Source organism: Megascapheus bottae, chromosome 13 (assembly GCF_031878675.1).
Source record: "Megascapheus bottae isolate mThoBot1 chromosome 13, mThoBot2.hap1, whole genome shotgun sequence".
Classification (NCBI taxonomy): Eukaryota; Metazoa; Chordata; class Mammalia; order Rodentia; family Geomyidae; genus Megascapheus; species Megascapheus bottae.
This window is the reverse complement of record NC_143521.1, coordinates 30,270,012-30,294,113: the sequence shown is the minus strand read 5'-3', so window position 1 is coordinate 30,294,113 and position 24,102 is coordinate 30,270,012.

The window sequence follows — 24,102 nt, the reverse complement described above, 5'->3', positions numbered from 1 at the left end:
TTTCAGTGTATAGAGGGGTTACAGTTATGTCTGTCAGATAGAGGGCACATTATTTCTCACACATTGATATTCCTTCTTATGTTTATGTTGAGTTTTGTGGTGGTGGCAGTGACTATTATTTTCCATTTTATTTGAGCTACAGGATATTTGTCAGGTAATGGATACATTACTTCTCAAACCTTGATAACCCTTCTCTGGTTTTGTTACCCTTTCCTCCACCCACCCCTTTCCAATCATCTTGTTTTTCCCCTTCCCTTCCCTATTTCAAATAAACAAATAAGTGTATATATAGTATACCAGGTAACAAAGTCAGATACAGCAACCACATGAGATTACCCATATGTGGAAAAAGAGAAAAGAAATAAATTCACATAGTATATTAAGAACAACAATCACAAACCTCTTGTTTCATTAACCTAGAGTTCATTTCATTTAGTTTCATATGTACATAGGTTTTGAGGTATTTGTTCCTTTGCTAGGAGAATCCTAGATGTGTATTAATTATTACAAATGATGGAAACCAAGGAGCCTGTGCTACCTTGGGTCTGGCTTACTTCACTTAATATGATTTTTTCCAAGTCTTTCCATTTCTTTACAAATGGGGCACTGCCGTTCTTTCTGATGGCAGCATAGAATTCCATTGTGTATAAACACCACATCATCTTGATCCATTCATCTGCTGAGGGGTATCTGGGTTGGTTCCATCTTCACTATGGTAAATAATGCTGCAATGAACATTGTTGTGCTAGTAGCTTTAGTATGTCCTTGCTTCTGGACATTTGGGTAAATGCCAAGGAGTGGAATTGCTGGGTCATAGGGGAGCTCTATGTTTACTCTTTTGAGGAACTTCCATACTGCTTTCCAGAGTGGTTGAGCAAGTTTACACTCCCACCAACAGTGTGGTAGTGATGTATGCTGGCCACATTTGTTGTTATTAGATTTCTTGATCACGGCCATTCTAATTGGAGTGAGGTGGAATCTCAAAGTTGTTGTTTCATGGCCAGAGATGTTGAGCATTTCTTCATGTATCTATAGGCCATTCTATTTCCTCTTCAGAGAAGTCTCTCTTTATGTCTTTAGCCCATCTTTTAATGGTATGATTGTTTTTTGAGGATTTGTTTTTGAGAGATTCAATTTTTTGACCTGTAAATATATTTTAGATATGATGCCTTTGTCTGTTGTATGGCCAGTGAAGATCTCCTACTCTGTGGGCTTTCCAGTTAATTTGCTAGCTATGTCCTTTGCTATACAGAAGCTCTGCAGTTTAATGCAGTCCCATTTGTCCAAACTTTCTTAGTTTATTATTTCTGGACTTTTATGAAGAAAGTTTTGACCTGTGCCAAGGAGACCTAGTGCATCTCTTCTTCCTTCTGTAAAGTTTTGAGGGTATCTTCTTTTACCTCAAGTTCTTTGATCCATTTGGAATAAATTCTAGTGCAAGGTGACATATAAGGTCCAGCTTTAGTTTTCTACACGTGGTTAGCCAATTCTGCCAGCACCACTTGTTGAAGAGGATTTCTTCCATGTTATTTTTTGGCACCCTTATCGAAGATTAGGTAGTCATAGATCTGTAGTTTAGTTTCTGGGTCTTTAGTTCTATTCCATTGTTCCTCGAGCCTATTCTTGTGCCTGTACCAAGCTGTTTTGATTACTACAGCTCTGTAATAGAATCTGAAGTTTGATATTGAGGTTCCTCCAGTGCTGTCCTTTCTGCTAAGGATTGTTTTTGCTATTCGGGATCTTTTATTTTTCTATATGAATTTTTGGATTGGTTCCTCTATTTAATTAAAGAATGACATTGGGATATTGATGGCTATGGTATTGAATTTGTAGATAGCCCTTGGCAGAATTGCCATTTTCACAATGTTATTTCTTCCAATCCAGGAGCATGGGAAGTTTTTTCCATTTTCTTAGTTCTGCTTTGATTCTCTTTTTCAGGTTTTTAAAGTTTTTATCATAAAGGTCCTTTACATCCTTAGTTAAGCTTATTACTAAGTATTTAATTTTCTTTGAGTCTATTGCAAACGGAGTTGCTTTCCTGATTTCTGCCTTGCTCTTCTCATTGTTGGCATCCTGGAAAGCCATTGATTTTTGAGAGTTAATTTTATAGCTTGCTGATTTGCCAAAGTTTTGAATCAGCTCAAGTAGCTTGGGAGTGGAGTGTATAGGGTTCTGTAAGTACGAATCATGTCATCTGCAAAAAAAGGAAAGTTTCACTTCCTCCTTTCCTATTTGGATCCCCTTTATGCTTGCTTCTTTAGTGCAATAATTTTTAAATACTACACTTAGTATATGTATACTATTTTTTTATACAAGGCAAGTTTAGAGAAAAACCAGGGGCTGTGAGTGTGGACTAGTGGTAGAGAGTTTGCCTAGCATGCACAAAGCCCTGGGTCCATTTCTCCATACCACGTACAAAGAAAAAGCAGGAAGTGGTGCTGTGGCTCAAGTGGAAGAGTGCTAGCCTTGAGAAAGCTCAAAGATAGTGCCAAGACCCTGAGTTCAAGCTCCAAACTGGCAAAAAAAGAAAAGAAATTACTCATATACATATAATAGTTGAATCAATAAGACAGAAATAGAAAGAGAACATTTTAAAAGCAGTGCTTAAATACAGATATAGGTATCAGGGAAAAGAAAATGAATTATCTATTATTAGAAACAATATAAATCAGACTACTAGAAAGAAATGGAGCAGTATTGTTGAAGGATATAATACTGGTATCATGGAATTCTATATGCAACCAAGAATTATGCAAAAATCAAGGTGGCCTAAAAACATTTGCAGAAGAAAGAAAATTGTAAAAAAAATACAGAAGAAAGAACTTACTGTAAGCAGACATATAGTACAATAGATGCTGGCAAGAATGTGCCACTCTAAGAAGAAATGATACCACATATAAATGTGTACATGCAGGAAGAAGAAAATAGTGAGGAAAATAGGCTATAGACTTCTAATTACCAGTTGGGTTTATAAGTTCCCACTCTAGCATAGCAACAAGTTTGATGAGCTATAAGTTCAATCACTCTCGGTTCCTCAGAGAAATGAGGAAATTAGAACAACAGGTACATGTGCAGAGATTGCCAGCTAAACCAGAACTGAAACTCCTAAGGAGAAATCACTTCAGAATTTAGCACTAGGGTAGTTAAATCTAAAGTGCAATTTTTCATTGGCTGGAAACCACATGTGCTTGAACAACCACATGAAAACTCTAGAAATACCCAGTCAGAGCAACATTTCAACATTTTTGTGAGTTTTATCACCAACCCTCCCTGCAAGTATTCCTTCTAAACACTGGAGAAGAAAAGACATCCCTTGTGCTTCCTCTAGGAAAAAGGAAAAGGAACTATTTTGACAAATGCCAGAGCATTCTGTTTTTCATAAGGGGGTTTGCTCTGTGAAGTTGTTTTGCCAAAACCTAGCTGACCTAGGGCAAGAGAAATATTCCAGTCCAGTCAGTTCTAACCTTTCTCAAAGAGCCAGGAAAACACCCAATTACAGCTTCCTCTAGCTAACCTATACCAAAAGTAGTAAGGATGGCCACAATTTTGTGAAGGCCTGTGAAACTTATTGCTCAGGAATATGAGCTGACCTGACCATAGAAACATAAAATGCTTCTTGCCCTCTCCTCTTCTACTACTTTCTAATGACTTAATTGCTATAATTTCTTGTACAACCACATCATTTCCATCTTTCAACCCCAAATTGCAAAGCCTAGTAAATCTTTAGACTGAAAACTGAACAACCTCAGAATCAGAATCAGAGTACAAAAAAATTGAAATTACCAGACCAAGAAGTATAAAAAACCTATGATTAATAGACTTAGAAAATGTGTAAGATGTATAATGTAAGCCTCTAAGAAAGGACAAAATAGAAATGCTAAAGATCAAAACCACTGTAACCGAAATGAGAAATGCCTTTCATGAGATCATTGGTAGACTGGACACATCCCAGGAAAGAATTTCTATGCTTAACTACATGATAGTAGAAACTTCCAAAACTAGGGAATAAATAGAAAAATATACAAAGAAGAAAATAAACATGGAGGAGGACACTCAGGAACCATGAGACGATTAAAAAGATGACAACATATACATATCAGGAATGCTAAATGGAAAAGAGAACGCAAAGTAATATGTGAAATATTAATGACTGAGAATTTCCCCCAAATTAATATTAGAAATCAAAATACAGATCCAGAAAGCCCAAAGAGCATTAAAAAAACAAATGCCCAGGGGCCGGGAGTTTGGCTTAGTAGTTAAAGTGCTTGCCTAGCATGCATGAAGACCTGGGTTCGATTCCTCGGTACCACATACATACAAAAAAGCCGGAAGTGGTGCTGAGGCTCAAGTGGTAGAGCTCTAGCCTTGAGAAAGTCCAAGGACAGTGCTCAGGCCCTGAGCTCAAGCCCAGGACTGGCAAAAAAAAAAAAAGCCCCAAACAGCTACACCTGAAAACAACATATTTAAACTTCAGAAAAACAAAGAATAAAATGTTAAAAGAAACCAGAAGGGGTAAGTCACCTTACTTTTAGAAGAGCAAATAAAAATTATACATGGTTTCTCTTTACTTTTTCTGATACAAGTAAGAAAATACTGCATTGAATACTGAAACATTATGTAAAAAAATAAAATACTATTGGCTTGGAGTTTGGCCTAGTGGTAGAGTGCTTGCCTACCATGCACAAAGACTCAGGTTTGATTCCTCAGTACCACATATATAGAAAAGCCGGAAGTGGTACTGTGGCTCAAGTGGCAGAGCACCAGCCTTGAGGGAAAAGTCTAAGGACAGTGCTCAGACCCTGAGTTCAATCAAGCCCCAGGACTGGCTAAAAGCAAGCAAAAAAAAAAGAAAAAGAAAAGAAAACATCAACACAGAATATTATACCTAAATAAATTACAGACTTTCAAAGAGAATTCAAAAATTTGAGAAAATTTGTTGCTATTCGATCTGCCATATAGTAAATGTAAAAAAAATTCTTAGAAGAAAGTGGGAGATACTGGTCAGAATTTAGATCTACATCAAGAAAAGGCCATTACTAGCACCAGTGGCTCACATCTATAATCCTAGCTATTCAGGAGGCTGTGATCTGATGATCACAGTTCAAAGCCAACCTGGGCAGGAAAATTGGTGAGATTCTTACATTCTTTCCTCCAATAAACTACTAAAAAGCTGGAAGTGGCGCTGTGGTTCAAGTAGTAGAGTGTTAGCAAAACAGAGTAGTAGAGTAAGCAAAATAGAACAGGGTCACTGTCTCATATAGTTATTGTATCTGAATTTGGTACCTGGTATATTGTATATATATTTATTTGTTTATTTGAAATAAGGAAGGGAAGGGAAAAACAAGATGAGTGGAAGGGGTAGGGTTGAGGGAAAGTGGAAGAAAAACTTGAGAAGGGGTATCAATGTTCAAGAAGTAATGTACCCACTACCTGATGAATGTAACTGTAACCCCTTTATATATCACTCCAATAATAAAATACAATATTTTTTTAAAAAGAAGTGAAAAGTTCCATCACTACAGATCTCACAGACATATAGGGGTGGAGAACCTTTCTTCAGACAAAGGCTATTTGGATATTAATAAAATAATTATGGGCCATGTAAATTTATCAATATAGGCAAACATCTATTGCCAACTGACAAAAACTTTGTTATCTGTCCTATAGCTCAGCAAATGTTTCAAGGCCTTCACAGGGCTCTTGGGATGGATTTCAGCATGAAAAGAAATCCTGTTAACAACTCACTCAGGTGAAGTGAGTTGTCCACTTAGATGAAGTGGACCAATTCCCTTTTTTTTTTTTTTTTTTTTGCCAGTCCTGGGCTTGAGCTCAGGGCCTGAGCACTGTCCTTGGACTTTCTCAAGGCTAGAGCTCTACCACTTGAGCCTCAGCACCACTTCCAGCTTTTTTTTTTCTATGTATGTGGTACTAAGGAGTTGAACCCAGGTCTTTGTTCATGCTAGGCAAGCACTCTACCACTAGGCCAAACTCCCGGCCCTGGGCCAATTTCTTGAGAAAAACTATTTGCCAAACTTCAAACATAAAATAAGTTGAGGGTATAGAAACATAAGCCATATAATGAATGATTGTTGTTCTTAATGTACTATGTTATCTCTCATCTCTTTTGCTGTCCCTTGGTTATTTCATATTGTTACAGTATCTCACTTTGTTACCTGATATATCTGTATATATTTGTATTTGGTTATTTGAAATTGGATAGGGAACGGGGGAAAACAAGATGAGGGGTGGGGGGGGAGGGAAATGGGGACCAAGACATGTGAAAGGGTATCAATGTATGGGAATTAATGCACCATCTGTCTGGCAAATGTAACCCTTCCATTAATTACAATAAAAATATATGAAAAAGAAGAAGTTGAGGGTATAAATAAGAAATGCAGTCAGCAATTGCTAATCTTTTTCAAACTGAAGTGCCACATCCAAATGAGATCACTAGCGAACAGTAACAAACATTCAAGGAAGCATTACTACCAATTTTCTACACACTCTTTTAGAAGATAGAAATCACTACATATCACTACATATCACATTTTCTTGATTCATTTGTTCACTGTGTTGATTCCATATTTTGGTTATGGAAAATAACTCTGTAATGAACATGGTTGTGTTGGTAGCTTAGCCTTGTTTGTGTTCTATTGAATACATGCCCAGAAGTAGAATTTCTAGGTCATAGGAATGCTGTATAGTCATTTGAGGAACCTCCATACTGCTTACCATAGTGGTTGAACAAATTTACATTCCTACCAACAGTGTAGTGGTGTTTCTTTTTAGCTACATCCCCTCCAGCATTTATTATTGTTAATTTTCTTGACAATGTCCATTCTAATGGAGGTAAGGTGGAATCCCAGTGTTTAAAATGCTTTATACAGAATGTATACTTTATAAATTCATTTATTAAAACAACTACTATTAGGAAAACTAATGTGCAGTGGTGCATCATCCGAGGTGTGCTTACCCTTGGTGTGTAAGGGACTGGAAGGACATAAGACAACTTGCTGGTTTGATGTTGCTGTCCTACATCTTCAAAATGGTCTGCAGAATATGTGCATATAACATTAACAAAGGCAGCAAGATCACTCATTAGGCATATGCATTTGATGTATGTTCATAAATTTTACATCAGAGGAAAAGCAACACAAATAAAGAACTAGTGTTATTCAAACTAAAGTATTTAAAGAGAAGCATAACAATGTCTGCAATTTGCTTAACTACATAATAAAGAAAATTATACATAGAGGAATAAAAGGATAAATGTACGCACAGATAATGATACCATGCATTTACTTGTCTGTTAATCGTAAACTCTAAGCAAGGGCCAAAAATGCTCATTTTAGATTTCTTTGAACTGTGCTAAACCTTCCTTAATTTTTTAATATTAAATATACTAAAAAATACTTGGGCCCAAAAGTTTTTTAGGAAAAGATAGACAAGTGAATGTTTAAATAGTTGCTTCTCATTATTTGCTGAGATTATTGCTTTATAGATAGAAGAAAATATTTCTATGAAAATTGAATAAACAGGGCTGGGACTTTGGCCTAGTGGTAGAGTGTTTGCCTAGCATGCATGAAGACCTGGGTTCAATTTCTCGGTACCACATACACAGAAAAAAGCCGGAAGTGCTGCTGAGGCTCAAGTAGTAGAGCTCTAGTCTAGAGAAAGTCCAAGGACAGTGCTCAGGCCCTGAGCTCAAGCCCAGGACTGGCAAAAAAAAAAATTGAGTAAACAAAGACCCAAGTAGAGTAGAATTTTACAGGATATCTATATTAAGTGACTTCAAATCCTTCCAGAATATTTCGGAAATGCCCAGGTTCCTGAAGTTGTAAGAGATTTCCTTGTCCAAATTTGCTATGGTCTGTTCATGACTAGTGGCCTGAACCAGGAATTCCAGATGCAGTAAGCTTTGGCTTCCAAAAACACTTAGGCTAGGAGACCTATTGAGAGGACAAAGTCTATAAATGGATTGCTGAAAAGATTTCATTATTCTAAAATTGCCTGAAGAATAGCTCTTACAAATCCCAGAAAGGATACCAAGGTAACAAACTTGTGCACTGTAAATTCTGTGAGAGCAGAAATACACTTATCTTGGCCACTCTTTCATTCTTGGTACTTAGTGTCTAGCATAAAATAGGTCCTATTAAATATTTGTAGAATAAATAAACGAATGCATAATAATTTCTCTTGTTGGAATCTCTGGATTATTCTCATACCAGGTGGATTCACACATTTCAAATGTTTTCTCTGCTTTAGAATGCCCCCCAAAGTAGCCTTGATTAAATTAACAACTTTTAAATCTTTGTTTAAAATGATTGATATATCGCTCAATAAAAGAAGAACCAAAACAACTACTGTGGCTACCATTTGTTGAACTACACTATAAATGCTATCATATAAAAGTTCTGTAAAGCTATGACTAACAGGGATAGATGCGATTAGAAAGCCACTGCCAAAGTGACTTACCAAGGATAAACTGCCAGTAAGACCTAAAGCATCCAAATACAAGCCACATGACTATAAAGTTTATTTACTATAAACAAGTAAAACAGCAGAAAGTACATCTGCATACAACAGAACCTATAAATGATTTAGAAAAGCTATGATATAGTGAAGTTGCCTTTCCCTATGTGCCAATATGGAGAGTTGACTCTTGGCAGATTTCGACTCTAGACCCTGGGGGGGTGTGTGTGTGTGTGTGTGTGTGTGTGTGTGTGTGTGTGTGTGTAGTCTCGGCCCAAACAATTACAAGGAGGAAGGAAGCACATCCTTTCTGGCCTTTGGCCTTTCCCTTCCTCAACCTCTAACCCACACACGCTCATCAGAGTCAGAAAAGCTGTGTCTCCTTGCAGTAGAAATAGTGGCTCTGGCATCATTATTTTTCTCAACAGAATGTTTGAGTGTGGGTGGATGTTTTTTGTTTTGTTTTGTTTTGTTTGGACATCTGTACAATGAGATTACCACTCCTGGGATTTGATTCTCCATGCTCTTCCTCAATGGAGACTGGACCAGTCCCTCTCCCTCAAGGAAGCTCTGTCTAATCACTGGACAGGGACTTAATGTGACAGTCCCTAAACAAGAATAGAGTCCACATGAGAAACTTGGGGACCACACACCTGAGGAAGAAGCTTATATAGCCCAGAGTCAGGAGGTATCACACATTTGTCTTTCCTGAAACCTTCCTCTTCCCATTATTGCTTCCTTTTCACTATGCTGGAAACTTTCTCATTCCATTGAAATCTTTTTTTTGATTTTTTTTGTTGTTGGGATAATGTATAGAGGGGTTACATTTGTCAGGTAGTAGGTGTATTACTTCTCACACATTGATACTCCCTCTCATGTTTTTGTCCCCATTTCCCTCCTCTGACCCCTCCCAATCATCTTGTTTCCCTCCCTTCCCTTTCTTATTTCAAATAAACAAATAAATGTATATGCAATATACCAGGTAACAAAGCCAGACACAGTAACAATAAGGGCCAAAAAAAAGAGAAGAGAAATAACATAGTATATTAAGAACAACAATCACCCAAGATAAGACTCTCTTGGCATTTACCCAAATATCCAGAAACAAGGACATACTAATGCCACTAGCCCAACAATGTTCATTGCAGCACTATTTACCATAGTGAAGATATGGAACCATCCCAGATGCCCCTCAGTAGATGACTGGATCAAGAAGATGTGGTACTTGTATGCAATGGAATTCTACGCTGCCATCAGAAAGAATGACATCACCCCATTTATAAGGAAATGGAAAGACTTGGAAAAAATCATATTAAGTGAAGTAAGCCAGACTCAAGGGAAATGGGGACCAAGACATGTGAAAGGGTATCAATGTATGTGAATTAATGTACCTTCTATCTGGCAAATATAATATAACCCTTCTATTAATTACAATAAAAATATATGAGAAAAAGGAACATAGGCTCAATGGTTTCCCAATTGGGATCTTTTTTAGAAAAAAAATACCTACAAATACATGGGCCCGAGTTAAGCCATAGTCAAAATTCAAGCTGTTACAAGCAGAGACTCAGGGAATAGTGTCATTGTTATATTAATGACCAAGATTTCTGTACCACAGGTATGTGTTACATCTTATATAGAAACTGATCATAAGTGAACAAGAAAAATCCAATATATTTTTAAATATACAAGATAATGTTGTAATTTGAGGTCATTCAAGCTGAGATCTGAGGATTAGGGTTTGAAGCCAGCAGGGGCAAAATTTTCATCAAAAAGCCAAAGATGGAGCTGTGGTTCAAGTGGTAGAATACCAGCTTTGAGAGGAAAAAGCCAAGCAAGGGCTCAGAGCCCTGTGTCTAAGCTCTAGTCTTGGCACAAGAAAAAAAAAAATAAATGTGTTTTGTTATAAATGACAAGAGCAATGAACTAAAATGTCTCTGGCCAAGGGAAGATCCTAGCACCATTGGCAATTGGTTGCTAACTTTCACCAGGTTTCAGAATCCACTAGTAAGTTACATAATATGAACCCTAAGGTATTCTAATGTAAACTCAGGTCAGAGACCATACCTAGACAGCTCTTTGGTTACTAGCATCTGATTGATGTGGCACCCTTCGAGAAACACCATCAATTGTTTTGGTCCAGTGCTCAAGAGATCTGCTTAGGTGTTAGACCTAGTCTCCTAAGGGATTGACTTTGAAGCTTTGACATTTCAATGGGTCCACTATTGCTTCTGCTTCTTGGCTGTTTAGAAAAACCCTCTCATGAGGTCAGTTCCAGGTGATTCTGGATACTAATACCATATTAAAAATCAATTATGTGAACTGGTGCTGTAGCACATGCCTGAAATTTGAACACCAGAGAGACAGAGCCTCCTTGTGAGTTCGAGGCCATCCTAGGCTACATAGCAAGATCCTAGCTCCAAAAGCAAAACAAAGAATCAAAGACAAGAAAAACTCAATACCTATTATCTCATGAACAAATTCACTTTATAATCTCAAAATAATCTCAGCCCTAGGGAGTTGTTTCAAGTGATAGAACACTTGAGTTCAAACCCCAGTGTTGCCAAAAAAAATGCCTTGAATACAACATTGTACATTTTAATAAACATTGAGTTTAATTTTGACTCTCTACTTAATAGTTAAATGTGTTGATTTTGGGGATTGTACATTATAGAAGACACAGGACTCTTAAAACCTTATTAGGTTGATTTTTTTAAACAAATTGCCAACCAGCTTCAGAAAGTTTTAGTCAAGGACATTGAAGTTTCTCTTAGCAAAGAGACTATAAATAGCTACTTAAAAGAGATTTTAACAAGCACTCAGATAGCAGTCAGAGTGTCCGTTCTCAACCCAGAACATAGACCTCACCATATCCTAACAGCTGATGAGTGAGCTGATCGGTGAGACGGGGGAACCATTTTTATTCTTAGGACAAAAAGTGAATAAAATCGTTGAGCTCCAAATAAGAATGACAAATAAGAATGGCTCTAGAGAAACAACCCCATCCCTTTTGCAGTAATTTCACAGGCACAGCTGTAACAATTAATCCAAGCAGTGGGCTGCCAATAAAACATAATAAGCCAGACATCAAACATGCAGGGATTCCATGTAGGAATCTAGCCAGGCCTGCCACACTGCTGATAGTTTTTGTGCCATTAAACAGTAAGTTAATCATTGCAGTGGTTTATCTTAGTGCTCCCTGATGTTGCTGGTGTTTAACTCAAATGTAACGTGTTCATCAGTAGGCCAGAGGAAGGCTTTATCAAAATGACTTTGTGATTGTTACTAGGTCTCAGGGCAAAAAGTACCCTTGAGGGCCCCAAGGCAGCTCCTGGGGAGACATTATCTCCTGAAAGGCTCTGGAAAAGAGGCAAGGCATTTAGAAGAGTTCCATCCGCTCTGGCCCCACACCATTCCCCACACACTTTTGTAAAATTCAATGTTGGGCTCTCTCAGGTCACAAAATGGAATTGATAAGATATGGAGAAGGCAGTGTTTTCCTGTAGCATTGCCTGGCTGATCTGGCTTCTCCTGGGCCCAGTTCTACCTGGTCCTGGCTGGCTACAAAGCTGAAGGCTTTCCTTCCAATTCTAGACCCAGTGTCCTACTGTCCCCTGGTAGAGACTCAGTGGTGTAGAATTGAGCCTAATTCTCATGGACTGACCCCAGTAGTGTACAGAGGTCAGCAGGAGCCTGAGACTAACTGTTTTTCCTTGTCAGTCATGGGGCTTGAACTCTGGGTCTGGGTGCTGTCCCTGAACTCTTCAACTCAAGGCTAGTGCACTACCACTTGAATCACAGAGCCATTTCTGGTTTTCTGGTGTCAATTGGAGATAACAGTGGCCAAGCTGGCTTTGAACCCCGACCCTCAGATCTCTGACTCCTGAGTAGCTATGATTACAAGCACGAGCCACTGGTGCTTGGGTTGAGACTAACTTGTAACTAAAAGCCTGGTTAGAGAGAGCTCACTTGTCATTTAAGAGAAACTATTAAAGCTAACACATAGAGTGAATTAGCTTCGAGAACGTCTCCATCACATGTCAATAGATAGGATACTCAGTGAACCTCTGAAGAGAGCTATGATGTCACAATATGTGTCCACATAAAACGCAAATTGAATTTTCAGAGTTTTTTCAGTATCCACAGTATTCTGATAGAAATATACCCAGAAGAGAAAAAAAATGAGACCTCTACAAAAAATAATATGCCACTCTTCCACCTCAAACACAATGTGCTGCTCAAGGTCAGACTTTTTCTTCCTTCTTCTCTCTCTTTAATTCTTTCTCTTTTCCTTCTCTCTTTCTTATCTGTCTCTGTCTCTCTCTCTGTCTCTCTCTCTGTCTCTCTCTGTCTCTGTCTCTCTCTGTCTCTGTCTCTCTCTCTCTCTCTCTCTCTCTCTCTCTCTCTCTCTCTCTCACTCTCTCTCTTTTCTCTGCTCATACTAAAGCTTGAACTCAGGGTTCTTGCTTAGCTTTTCACTCCATGCTGTTGTTCTACCACATGAGGCACATCTCCACTTCTGGCTTTGCTGGTTAATTGATGGTAAGAGTCTCAGGTTTGTCTCCTTGAACTGGCTTTGAACCAGGATTGTCAGATCTCTGCCTTCTGAGTAGCTAGGATTCCAGGAGTAATCCCGTACCTGACCAGTACCTGGCTCAGAGAGCCTTTCTAACTGTAGGGTTAACTTGCCAATTCCAAGGGAAGAGCCTTTCTCCCAAATATGACTTAAATTCTAAATTTTCACTTGTAACTATCTCTGCATCATCCCGTCCTGAATGTTGATATGTGAAAGGAATGTGGGGGGAGGGAGAGAAAGAAGGCTGTGGAGGAGGAGAGATGCATATAATCAAAGTACATGCAATTAGGAAAATGTCTCAATGCAACTCACTATTTTGTACAGTTAAATTATGCTAGCAATAAATGAATATGATCCTGTCTTGATATGAAAAGGAAAACAGAAAGACCCATCACCAGAAAATGGAGGAAATATAAAAATAAGATTACAAGTATGGTTTATACTTTCACCATCTACAAAAGTTGCCAAGCAACACACCATGACAGAAAAGCTCTACTGAATGTTGAAAGACCAGACCTCAGAGCAAGGAAAAAATAAGTAGAAGAGTATATTGTTGAAGGCTCTGCCAGTCATAGTTTTCAAACTGATTCTGAGTTGCTCTTGATACCCAAACTCTAGGATCCATGTTTCATGTCTACACCCAGATCTACTATTTATTCATTGTAACTTTGGATAGAAAATTCAAGTTGTCTACACCTCAGTTTACTCATCTGCAAATTGGTAATAATATTAAGTTCTAGTTCATAAGGCTGCCGCGAAAATGCATCACAGAACAGACTCACATTTACTTAGTACTCTGCCAACAGAATAAGTTTCTAACAATTACAGATTGGTCAGATTCCTAGTGGCTCACACCTGTAATCTTAACTACTCAGGAGGCTGAGATTTGAAGATCGCAGTTCAGAGCTAGCTTGGGCAGGAAAGTCCATGAGACTCTTTCTCTCCAATTCACCACCAAAAACCTGGAAGTGGAGCTGTAGCTCAGAATGGTAGAGTGTTAACCCACAACCAACCCCTCCCCCCAAAAAGTACAGATTGTTGTTGCTATTTTTATTAATAGTAAGTCAATAACAGTAGCACATGCAGTAAGGTCTTTTAGTAGTTATTTGGGTTTGTTATAAGAGCCCTTCCTTCTGACAGATTGTAAAACCCTGTGAAACAACAGCTTTAATGGTCTTGTCCAACCTTGGCTATTCTGGAGGGAAAGCAGCCTTTCCCAAGATCTGTGGGTCTTCCAGGCAACCTAACATCACAGCATAAAGGCCCTGAAGGACCTCCAGAAAGCACTAAGTGAGCATGCTACCATGCTGAACCTTTATACGACTTCTTCAAAATCTCCCTTATTGCGGAAACAAAAGGTTTAAAGACTCTTGGACTTTCAGGGCTGTGACTCCTCCAGGCCTGCTTCCTTGAGAGCTGAAACTACTGTAAGCTTGGCCTCCCAATCCATCATCAGGTTCCAGTCCAGCAGTCTAGCAGGAAGAGATACCTGCCCTTGCTTGGTTCCTCTGGCGGGAGCCCATGTAATTTATGAGCCAGCAGAGTGCCCCTTTCCTCATCGACTTAATATGCTTAACAGCTAATTACATCTGTGTAGAGATTATACCTCACATTGTCCAGCTTTATGGAAACAAACCCTTGGCTTCCTCAGATTCCCTGAAACAGCTCCTTATCTTGGAGAGTGAGATCTTTATCAGTGCCATATGGTCCAGGGCCTGGGCAGTTTCCAAACGACCCCAGCAAATCCTCCTGGGCCTAATCAGTCTTCAGGGGGGGAGGAGGGCTAAATGGGGATCTCAACCTGAAGTGGGGAAGAGGGGAAGGAGGTCACAGCCAAGAAGACTTGTTCCTGCCTTCCGTCCTCCATAAACCTGTCAAAGACCCAGGGTCTGGACCAAAGCTGGCCACACATTAGCCCCTCTCCCAAGGTGATTAGCACTTTCCATGTCAACCTTTCTGCTGTGTGGAACCTGAGTGTGCAAAACCCAGGGAAGTAGGGGCGGAACTTTGAGACAAAATGAAGCCTTCCTCTTTCCTGGATTGCTATGGAAGGGCTCTATTAGCAGAACCCCTGTGTTCACAGGACATGTCTTTGGCTTTTTAACTCCCAAGCCAGTTAAGCCTTTCCAACCCCGGAGGAAAGAAATCAACATTACTAGCTTCCTCTCTCCATGACGGGGGTGAGGGCCACGCTGGCATTTCACCACCCTAGTGAGGCAGGCCCCAGCATCTGTCCACGATGGCAAGAGAAGTCCCACTTGGCACTTCATCCTGAGGGCAAGGAAGTCCTCAGCACTCACACAATTCTCTTAAGGCTTGGGAATTTCCCAGCCTCCGCAAACACTGGAAACACTCCTTGCCTTGGGTTGTAACAATTCAGTTCAAGACTTTGTCTTACGAAACTTGAATGGGGGCTGTAGAGTACAAGGAGCAGGAAATCTCTCCCCAGCTGTGAAGTGGAAGAACAGCCCTGGAGCTTTCAGCCTGTGACTCACAGGCCTCCTTCCCTGCTTACTCCAGCCTGGACTCCAGCCCCTCGGCCACACTGTCTCAACTCCTCTTCCTGTCTCCATTCCTCCCAGACCTCTGAACAAAGAGAAGTCCGGAGTCTACCGCAAAGACTGAAGTGTTGTGTATATACTTGGGCGTCATCTGTGGAAGCAGCTATTTTGAAAAAAAAATAATAATCACTTCCTTGCTCTCGGGGAGAACTTGGTGAGCTCTTAGATGTTTGTTCTTAAAGCCCTTGAGACAAAAACCTTGTTATTGAGTCTTGGAAAAGGAGTTGCCTTGATGCATTACATTGTATTGATTTCTTTTATCAACTGCTTACTATGTACCTGGTGTTATAACAAATGTTTTTATCTGTTATTTGCATCCTTGCAGTCACTTTAGAAGCTATGCACTTTATGATCTTTTTTGAAGTTGTGGACTAATGCTAAAGCCAGGCTGCAGATCACATAGCTGCAATCGTCATACGACGCAGCCTGAGTGCAAACACAGGGCTGTGTCACGAACAACCTGCCCACTTGAGCTCTGATAAGAGAGGCTCAAAGGGTACCGGAAGGCCTTCTGGTCTAGCTCAGATCTCCAACTCCATACAATGCCTGACTTCACTCCAGACACAACAGCCACCACCAAAGAAAGGGCATGTGCTGGGGGATCAGATGACTATGGCAGCAGCACCTGGGTGCTTCTGCACCTATCACCTCTTCCAACTGGTTACAAGCATCAAGAGTCCAAACCCAAGTACACCTGACCAGCTTGAAGGGAGCAGGACACCCTGCCTTGTGGCCTCGTGTTTATGGTCGCCCTCACTTGCATTGGGAAACCCAACACAGCCTAAAACACATTCTTCAGCAGCTTCTGAAGGTTTTGGTTGTTGTTTGTGCTTGCTGGTGTTCAGGCGAACAGGAATCAAAATTCTATCAGTCACTTACTGAACAGAATCCTACTAGCTGGCTAAGATCCTCTTCACTAGGTAACTGATTTTATCATGGTAGCCATAGATATTTCCTGAGTGCCAGTGGTCAGGCATTGTTCTCAGTGCCAGAAAAACAGTAGTGAACAGAACTAGTCTAAGATACTGGAAATGATTCAGCCATTGTTAACTTTTTCTCATTTCTTTTAGATGTTATTTTCAATGGTTCAATATTTGAACATTCTTAGCGTGCTTTTAGTGATTCCTCAAGTGACATATGTCTTAATTTTGCACTCCAAGCAATTGGCCAAAAAAGAAAGAAGCGGGGGCGGGAGTTTGGCCTAGTGGTAGAGTGCTTGCCTAGCATGCACAAAGACCTGGGTTCGATTCCTCGGTACCACATACACAGAAAAAAGCTGGAAGTGGTGCTGAGGCTCAAGTGGTAGAGCTGTAGCCTTGAGAAATTCCAAGGACAGTGCTCAGGCCCTGAGCTCAAGCCCAGGACTGGCAAAAAAAAAAAAAAAAAAAAAGAAGGAAGGAAAGAAGGAAGGAAGGAAATAAAGAAAGAGAGAGAGAGAAAGAAAGAGAGAAAGAAAAATCAGCGTTTCAAATTGGTTTGATTAGTTTGGATCCCTGCACAGAATTTCATCTTAATGGCAGTATGTCATATAATCTTACCTTGAATGAGTTATTGAGAAATTATTCAATAATAGTCATGAAAAGTTTAAGCACAGATCCCTCAACTTGTAAAAAACTGAACATTTTTATCAAATCATGGTATAAAGAAAGTGTGAAAACTGGCCTACTAAAATTTCCCAGAAATTGTTATTTCAAGTTACTATAAATTATTCTTTTTCATATATTTTTATTATAATTAATAGAAAGGTTACATATTTGCCAGATAGATGGTGCATTAATTTCCATACATTGATACCCTTTCACATGTCTTGATCCCCATTATTCTTAAGGGTTTTGGTTTACCAGTAATTTTAATTTGATGAGTTTACTTATTGAGTCATCATGTGAAAACTATAACAGATTATTACTTGATTTTTTTTGGCAAACTAATATATAGAATTCTCAACTACTTATTTATTTTATTTTATTTTATTGCATTTTGGTAGGTATGGAGACTTTGAACTCAGGAAAGTACAATTGCTAGGCAGGTTCTCTCTCACTTGAACCATGTTCCCTAGTCCTTTAATTCACGGCCATTTCCATCTGAAAATTTATGTAGAAAACTTAGGTAGAAAAATTACCTTATTAAGTGAAATAAGCCAGACCCAAAGAAACATAGGCTCTATAATTTCCCTCATTTGTAATAATTAGTCTACATCCAGGATAACCCTAGCAGAGGAGCACAATAGCTCAATAGCTATGTATATATGGCCATATAAAATGATGGTAATTGGGCCAGGAGTTTGGCCTAGTGGTAGAATGCTTGCCTATCATGCACGAAGACCGGGGTTCAATTCCTCAGTACCACATACATTAAAAAAGCCAGAAATGGTGCTGTGGTTCAAGTGGTAGCCTTGAGAAAGCCCAAGGACAGTGTTCAGGCCCTGAGTTCAAGCCCCAGGACTGGCAAGAAAATAAAAGTAAAAATGATGGTAATCGAAATGAACTCCAAGAAATAAGAGGGTTTTGTGTGTTTGTTTTGTTGTGTGTGAAGTTATTTCTTTTTTCTTTTATTTTTTCCTTTAGTTTATCCCATATAATATATATATATATATATAGGTGTGTGTGTGTGTATATATATATATATGTGCATACATGTTTATCTGCTTTGGGGAAGGGAAGTGGAATAACAAAATTATGAGACAAAGGACAAAGAGTGAATGAATGCAAGAGTGACAGTCACAAGACACTATGTTGGAAATGAACTTTACAACTTGGGGGAGGAAAGGAGTCAAAGGGGCAGGAAAGCTTGAGAAAATGAAGTAGCTGTAACACTGTTGGACAAGAAATGTACTTATTACCTTACTTATGTAACTGTACCCCTCTGCACATCACTTTTACAACATTGAACTCGTTCAACCACTCTGGAAAGCAGTATGGCAGTTCCTCAAAAGACTAAACAGAGCTCCCCTATGACCCAACAATTCCACTACTTGGCATTTACCCAGTCGTCCAGAAACAAGGACATACTAAAGCCACTAGCACAAAGATGTTCATTGCAGCACTATTTACCATAGCAAAGATATGGACCCAACCCAGATGCCCCTCAGTAGATGACTGGATCAAGAAGATGTGGTACTTATACAAAATGGTATTCTCTGCAGCCATCAGAAAGAATGACATTGCCCCATTTGTAAGGAAATGGAAAGACTTGGAAAAAGCATATTAAGTGAAGTAAGCCAGACCCAAAGGAACTTAGGCTCAAGGGTTTCCCCATTTGTCATGATTAGTACACATCCAGGACTCCCCTGAGGATTACAATAGCACAAAACCTAGTTTCATAAGGTCATCTAGGATGAGCCTAAATGAAAGGATCTCTAGGATATGGAAACAAGAGCTTTATCTTGTGTGATTGTTGTTCTTAACGTACTATGTTATTTCTCTTCTCTTTTGTTGCCCTTTGGTTAATCTCGTATTGTTACTGTATCTGACTTTGTTATGTGGTATAGGTATGTTGTATATATGTTTGTTTATTTGAAATATCAAAGGGAGGGGGGAAACAAAATGATTGCAAGGGGGTGGCAGGGGGGAAATGGGAACAAAAACATAAGAAGGGGTACCAATGTGTGAGAAGTAGTGTGCCTACTATCTGGCGAATGTAACTGTCACCCCTCTATACATTATAATTTTTTAAAAAAGAGAAATTTTTAGTCTGGTTCTTAACATGTCTCCAAGGTGTTCAGAAGACTAGATTGATTTTATATATGGAGTCTTCACACCTCAACTGCCAATCTCCATCCACCATCTGATGAAAACAGTCCCCAACCTAAGGCGCTCTTTGAGAGGATTTCATGAAATACTACATGAGGCGATGACTGGCAATTGGTAGGTGATCAGAGTTAATTTTCTACCTTTTAAGGTGCCCAAGTCTAACTAACAGTGTAGCTACTTAAAGATCTATCGCTATGACACATACATAATGAAAGTGATCAGTGTATGTGTGTGCTTAACCAAAAACTCTATTGCATCTTGATTAAACTTGTTATAACAGATAAGCCCCTCAAAATTAATACTTACTGAAGCCTTCTGAGGTGAGCATTCTTAACAGCTGGAATAAGATTAACTCAGGAGTAATTTCTTACATGTCACTTCCTGCCTTGCTCCTCCACTCCAGCTAAACAGTACGTTCTCCACAGTTACCAACAACTACAGGAATTGAAGCTGACACAGCTCTGAAATCTACTCAGAAATTAGGTGAGAAGAGAGGAGTCCTTTTTTTCTCTCTTCATGACAGCTCCTCAAGGTAATTTGCCAAGTGTATTATTCAACAGGACAGGGCAAGAAAAAAGCACAGCAGTATGTCATGATCTACCTAGGATGAACAGGATGTATTTCTACTGACTTCCAGTACTAGCTGCTTAAAAGAGTTTCAAGATAATTTAAACAGAGCCACGCTTCACTTTGTGAAAAAGGTACCTTTGGGAAGCCTGGCGTGCTAATCACTTTTTTTTAAAAACAATTTCTACTGAAGCATTCCTAAGCAAAGCCAATGACAATAGTAGAATTTATTCTCTCAAGATTCAAGATTTTCAACCATTAGAAGAGTCTCAAGTGCAAGACAGTGATATAAAGGACAGCCTTGTCTTACTTATAACACCAAAGATTCCTCCTGTGCGCTATTCATTCCCTTTCAAAATGGAATTCTTCCAAAGCACTATCAGAATCCCATCTTGCTTTACAAGTCCCATGCAAATTTGCAACATGAGATGAACCAGACACAGAGAAGTCTCATTTCCTTAGCCTTCAGCTAAATAAACAGATAGCAACTCAGCTCATAATTCATTGCTCCCAGGTGCTTCTCAAATCAGGTTAGGTGACTTACAGGATAAATCTATGTAATACAATGCTCAAAACAGTTTCATAATTCAGCCTAGAATGACTAAGCCAATAAGAGACTGCTCAATCCACCGAAGCGAGACCGTGAGGATGCAGATAGTTCTAAAGTAAGAGTAGATCTTCCCAACTATGGTTCTGTTGGCAATCCTCATTCTATTTATTTCTTTTTGGTGCCAATCCTGGGGTCTTGAACTCAGAGCCTGCTGCTGTCCTTGGGATTTCTTTTTCTTTCTCAAAGCTAGTGCTCTATCACTTGAGACACAACTTCACTGATGGCTTTTTTGGTGCTAAATTGGAGATGAGTCTCATGGGCTTTCCTGCCTGGGTTGGCTGTGAACCACAATCCTCAGCCTCCTGAGTAGCTAGGATTACAAGTGTGAGCCATAGTCACCTGACTAAAGAATTAATTTTTTGTGGGGGGCGGGGGAGTCGGTCATGGGGCTTGAACTCTAAGCCTGGGAGTTGTCCCTGAGCTCTTCAGCTCAAGGCTACCTACTTACCCCTTGAGCCACAGCCCCACTTCCTGGTTTCCAGTGGTTAATGGGAGGGAGATAAGAGTTTTATGGACTTTAGTGCCTGGGCTGGCTTTGAACCTTGATCCTCAGATCTCAGCCTTCTGAGTAGCAAGGATTAAAGACTTGAGCCATCATGCCTCACTAAAGAACTAATTCTAGCCACTACCTACTGTTAGGTATCCAGCATATAGTAAATCCTCAACAACACTTGTGGAAAGCATTGTCTGAAGGTCCTTTTGGATACCCTGCCCTCACACACCCAATTCACACTATGGCCCTTAGATGTTCCTTTAGGGTGTTTATTACAAGAGTTAATTTTAATATACTTTTTTTGCCAGTCCTGCGCCTTGAACTCAGGTCCTAGGCACTATCCTTGGGCTTTCTCAAGGATAGTGCTCTACTACTTGAGCCACAGCACCACTTCCAGCTTTTTTCTAAGTATGTGGTACTGAGGAATTGAACCCCAGTCTTCGTGCATGCTAGGCATGCACTCTACCACTAGGCCAAACTCCCGGCCCCAATATTCATATACTTTAAAAAAGAATATCAGGTACTATAGGCAATGTATGGATACACTCAAATGTGAACAAAAGATAGATTGCTTCTTTAAAGTTCAGTAATAAGAGATGAGTTTCTGACACTTCAGCGGGAGGCCTTGCTTTTTCCCCACTATCGGCCAGGTCACTGAACACCAGCTTCCTGGACAACTTGGCAAATGAATGTAGAATATTGCCATTGATCTTACAATGAATCTTAGTTCTATATCTTATCTGGACTTTCATTCCCAGTTATATACTCTCTGTGTGAATGAATAAAATAGGAAATGTTTTCAGCCACCTTTGTCAGGATCAGTTATTTCAATTTAACAAGATTCCATGGTGCTATTAAACCTCTCCTAGTGGTAGTACCTTCAAAGATGAGTTGGTCTCATGACCTATGAACCCAAGGTCAGATAGTACCTTTAGCTAAAAAGATAATAATCTTCCTTCTTTATTCCTCTGCTATGGTTTTAATATATTCCTCTGAAGTTTATGTGTTAAAAGACTTAAACCTTAAAGTCATATGTTAAGTATAATTGAGACTTAAGGATGGTAATTAGGGGACCCATATGACATCTTCCATCATATTGTGATGTAACAAGAAGGTCCTTGGGGCCAAGAGTTTGCCCTAGTGCTAGAGTGCTTGCCTAGCATGCCACAAAGACTGGGGTTTGATTCCTCGGTACCACATACATAGAAAAAAGCTGGAAGGGGTACTGTGGCTCAAGTAGTAGAGCGTTAGATGAAAAAAATGCCTCAGGACAGTGCTCAGGCCCTGAGTTCAAGCCCCACTACTAGGAGGAAAAAAAGGTCCTTACCTGAAGCCAGCACCTTCTAGAACCATGAGCTATGTAGATTCATCTTCTTTGTAAATTAGCTGTCTGTGGTAGTCAGTGACACTAGAGTGTAGACTAAAAACATCCTCAGATGTATTACTTCTTGAAGAAAAGAAAAAAGAAAAGAAAGGACTAACAGAATAAAGCTGGAACAAAACTAGTGCAAATGCCAGTTTACTTACTCTCTGCTCCTTTTCTAAACGTTCGAAGCATCCACCAATGAAGGCATAAGATTATGCTGTCACCAGTTGGGATAAGTACACTGATTACATGTTCTAAAGTACTTGGCGTAAGCAATAGGCCCAACTAAGATTTTTTTCAAAAAACGTATTAAACCACATATTTTTTGTCTTCATTATTTTATGTCAGGCCTTACAAAATGCTTAGTAAACTCACCAAATTTGACATTGTTTTAGAGCCAACAAAAAAGTAAGGACAATCACCTGCTGTATAAAGTATAGGAGTAAGTCAGGTTCAGAGAGACACAGGACACATGTGTTCTCTCATCTATGGAACTTAGAACAAAACCATAAACAGATGAAAACAAAGTCATATGCATATATGTGTAGATATATATGCACACACACAAAAGATATTGTGTAAAGTGTGGCATATCCAGGGGAGAGTTCCAAGGGTGTAACTACTTTCAATAGCTTATAATTTAACAAAATAAATACCAGGAAGTTGAAATATGAATAGAGGATCATGAAACAATAATAGAGGAAGAATGGGCAAATGCAGTCATAATTAATATTCAATGTACATATGTGACAATGGAACCAGATAGCTTGAAGGGGTGGGTGGGGTTGGGAGAGAGGGGGGAGAATGATGGAGAGGGGGTCATTGATCAACATGCATTGCACTAACAAACTGATATGTTGAATTGAAACCCCTTTGTACAACTACATAAAAAGAAATTTAGAAAAAGCAGCTCAGGTACAATTTGATGGACTCAAACTAAAGTTTACTGAGTGTCAGTCACAGTTTACTGCAGCCCTTGTCTTATCAGTGCATTCCATATAATCCTTCTTCCTAAGGCAGACCTCTTATCTCTGAGTCAGACTTCTGCTGGACTGGTATGTTCCACCTCTTTAGCTTCAGAACTTCAGGCCTAAAGTTATGAAAGCTTATGAAAGTCTTCTCTAAGTTGCTCCTTCCGGATTCCACTACCCCATTCCATTCCAGTCAAAAAAATGAGCAAGCATTTTTTTTTTATCATTTTAATGTCTTTCTCACTTAAAAGCATTCTACAGCCTTTCCCAGAACTGGACTTCAGATTGCTTTGGGAAAAAAAATCTATACAGATTTTTTTAAACTTTTTTTTAACTATATACTTCTCATGGAAGAGATTCATTTTATATATAATCTTACCAGAAACAGGCTAGATGCCCTTTCAAGCTATGGTATGGGACTGTCCAAGAATGCACTAGCATGCACACATCCCCTAAAGGCCACTAAGGGGCATGCCATTTTGCAAATGCTGCTTTCTTTTCAAAGCTTCTGGATTTCTTTACATTTTATCATCTGTGATAAATATCCAAGTCAGGTATAGAAAGACTGACCAAGTAGGAGAATGGAGGAAAATGGATTGTCAGAAATAACAAAATTGTGATTTTATCTTGCAGTGTTCACATTCCTTCTGTCTTTTCATTGGCATGTACAATGGACTTGGCATTGATGGGGGAATCTATTCTAAGGGTCATTGACTTAAACCTCCCCAACATTCTCC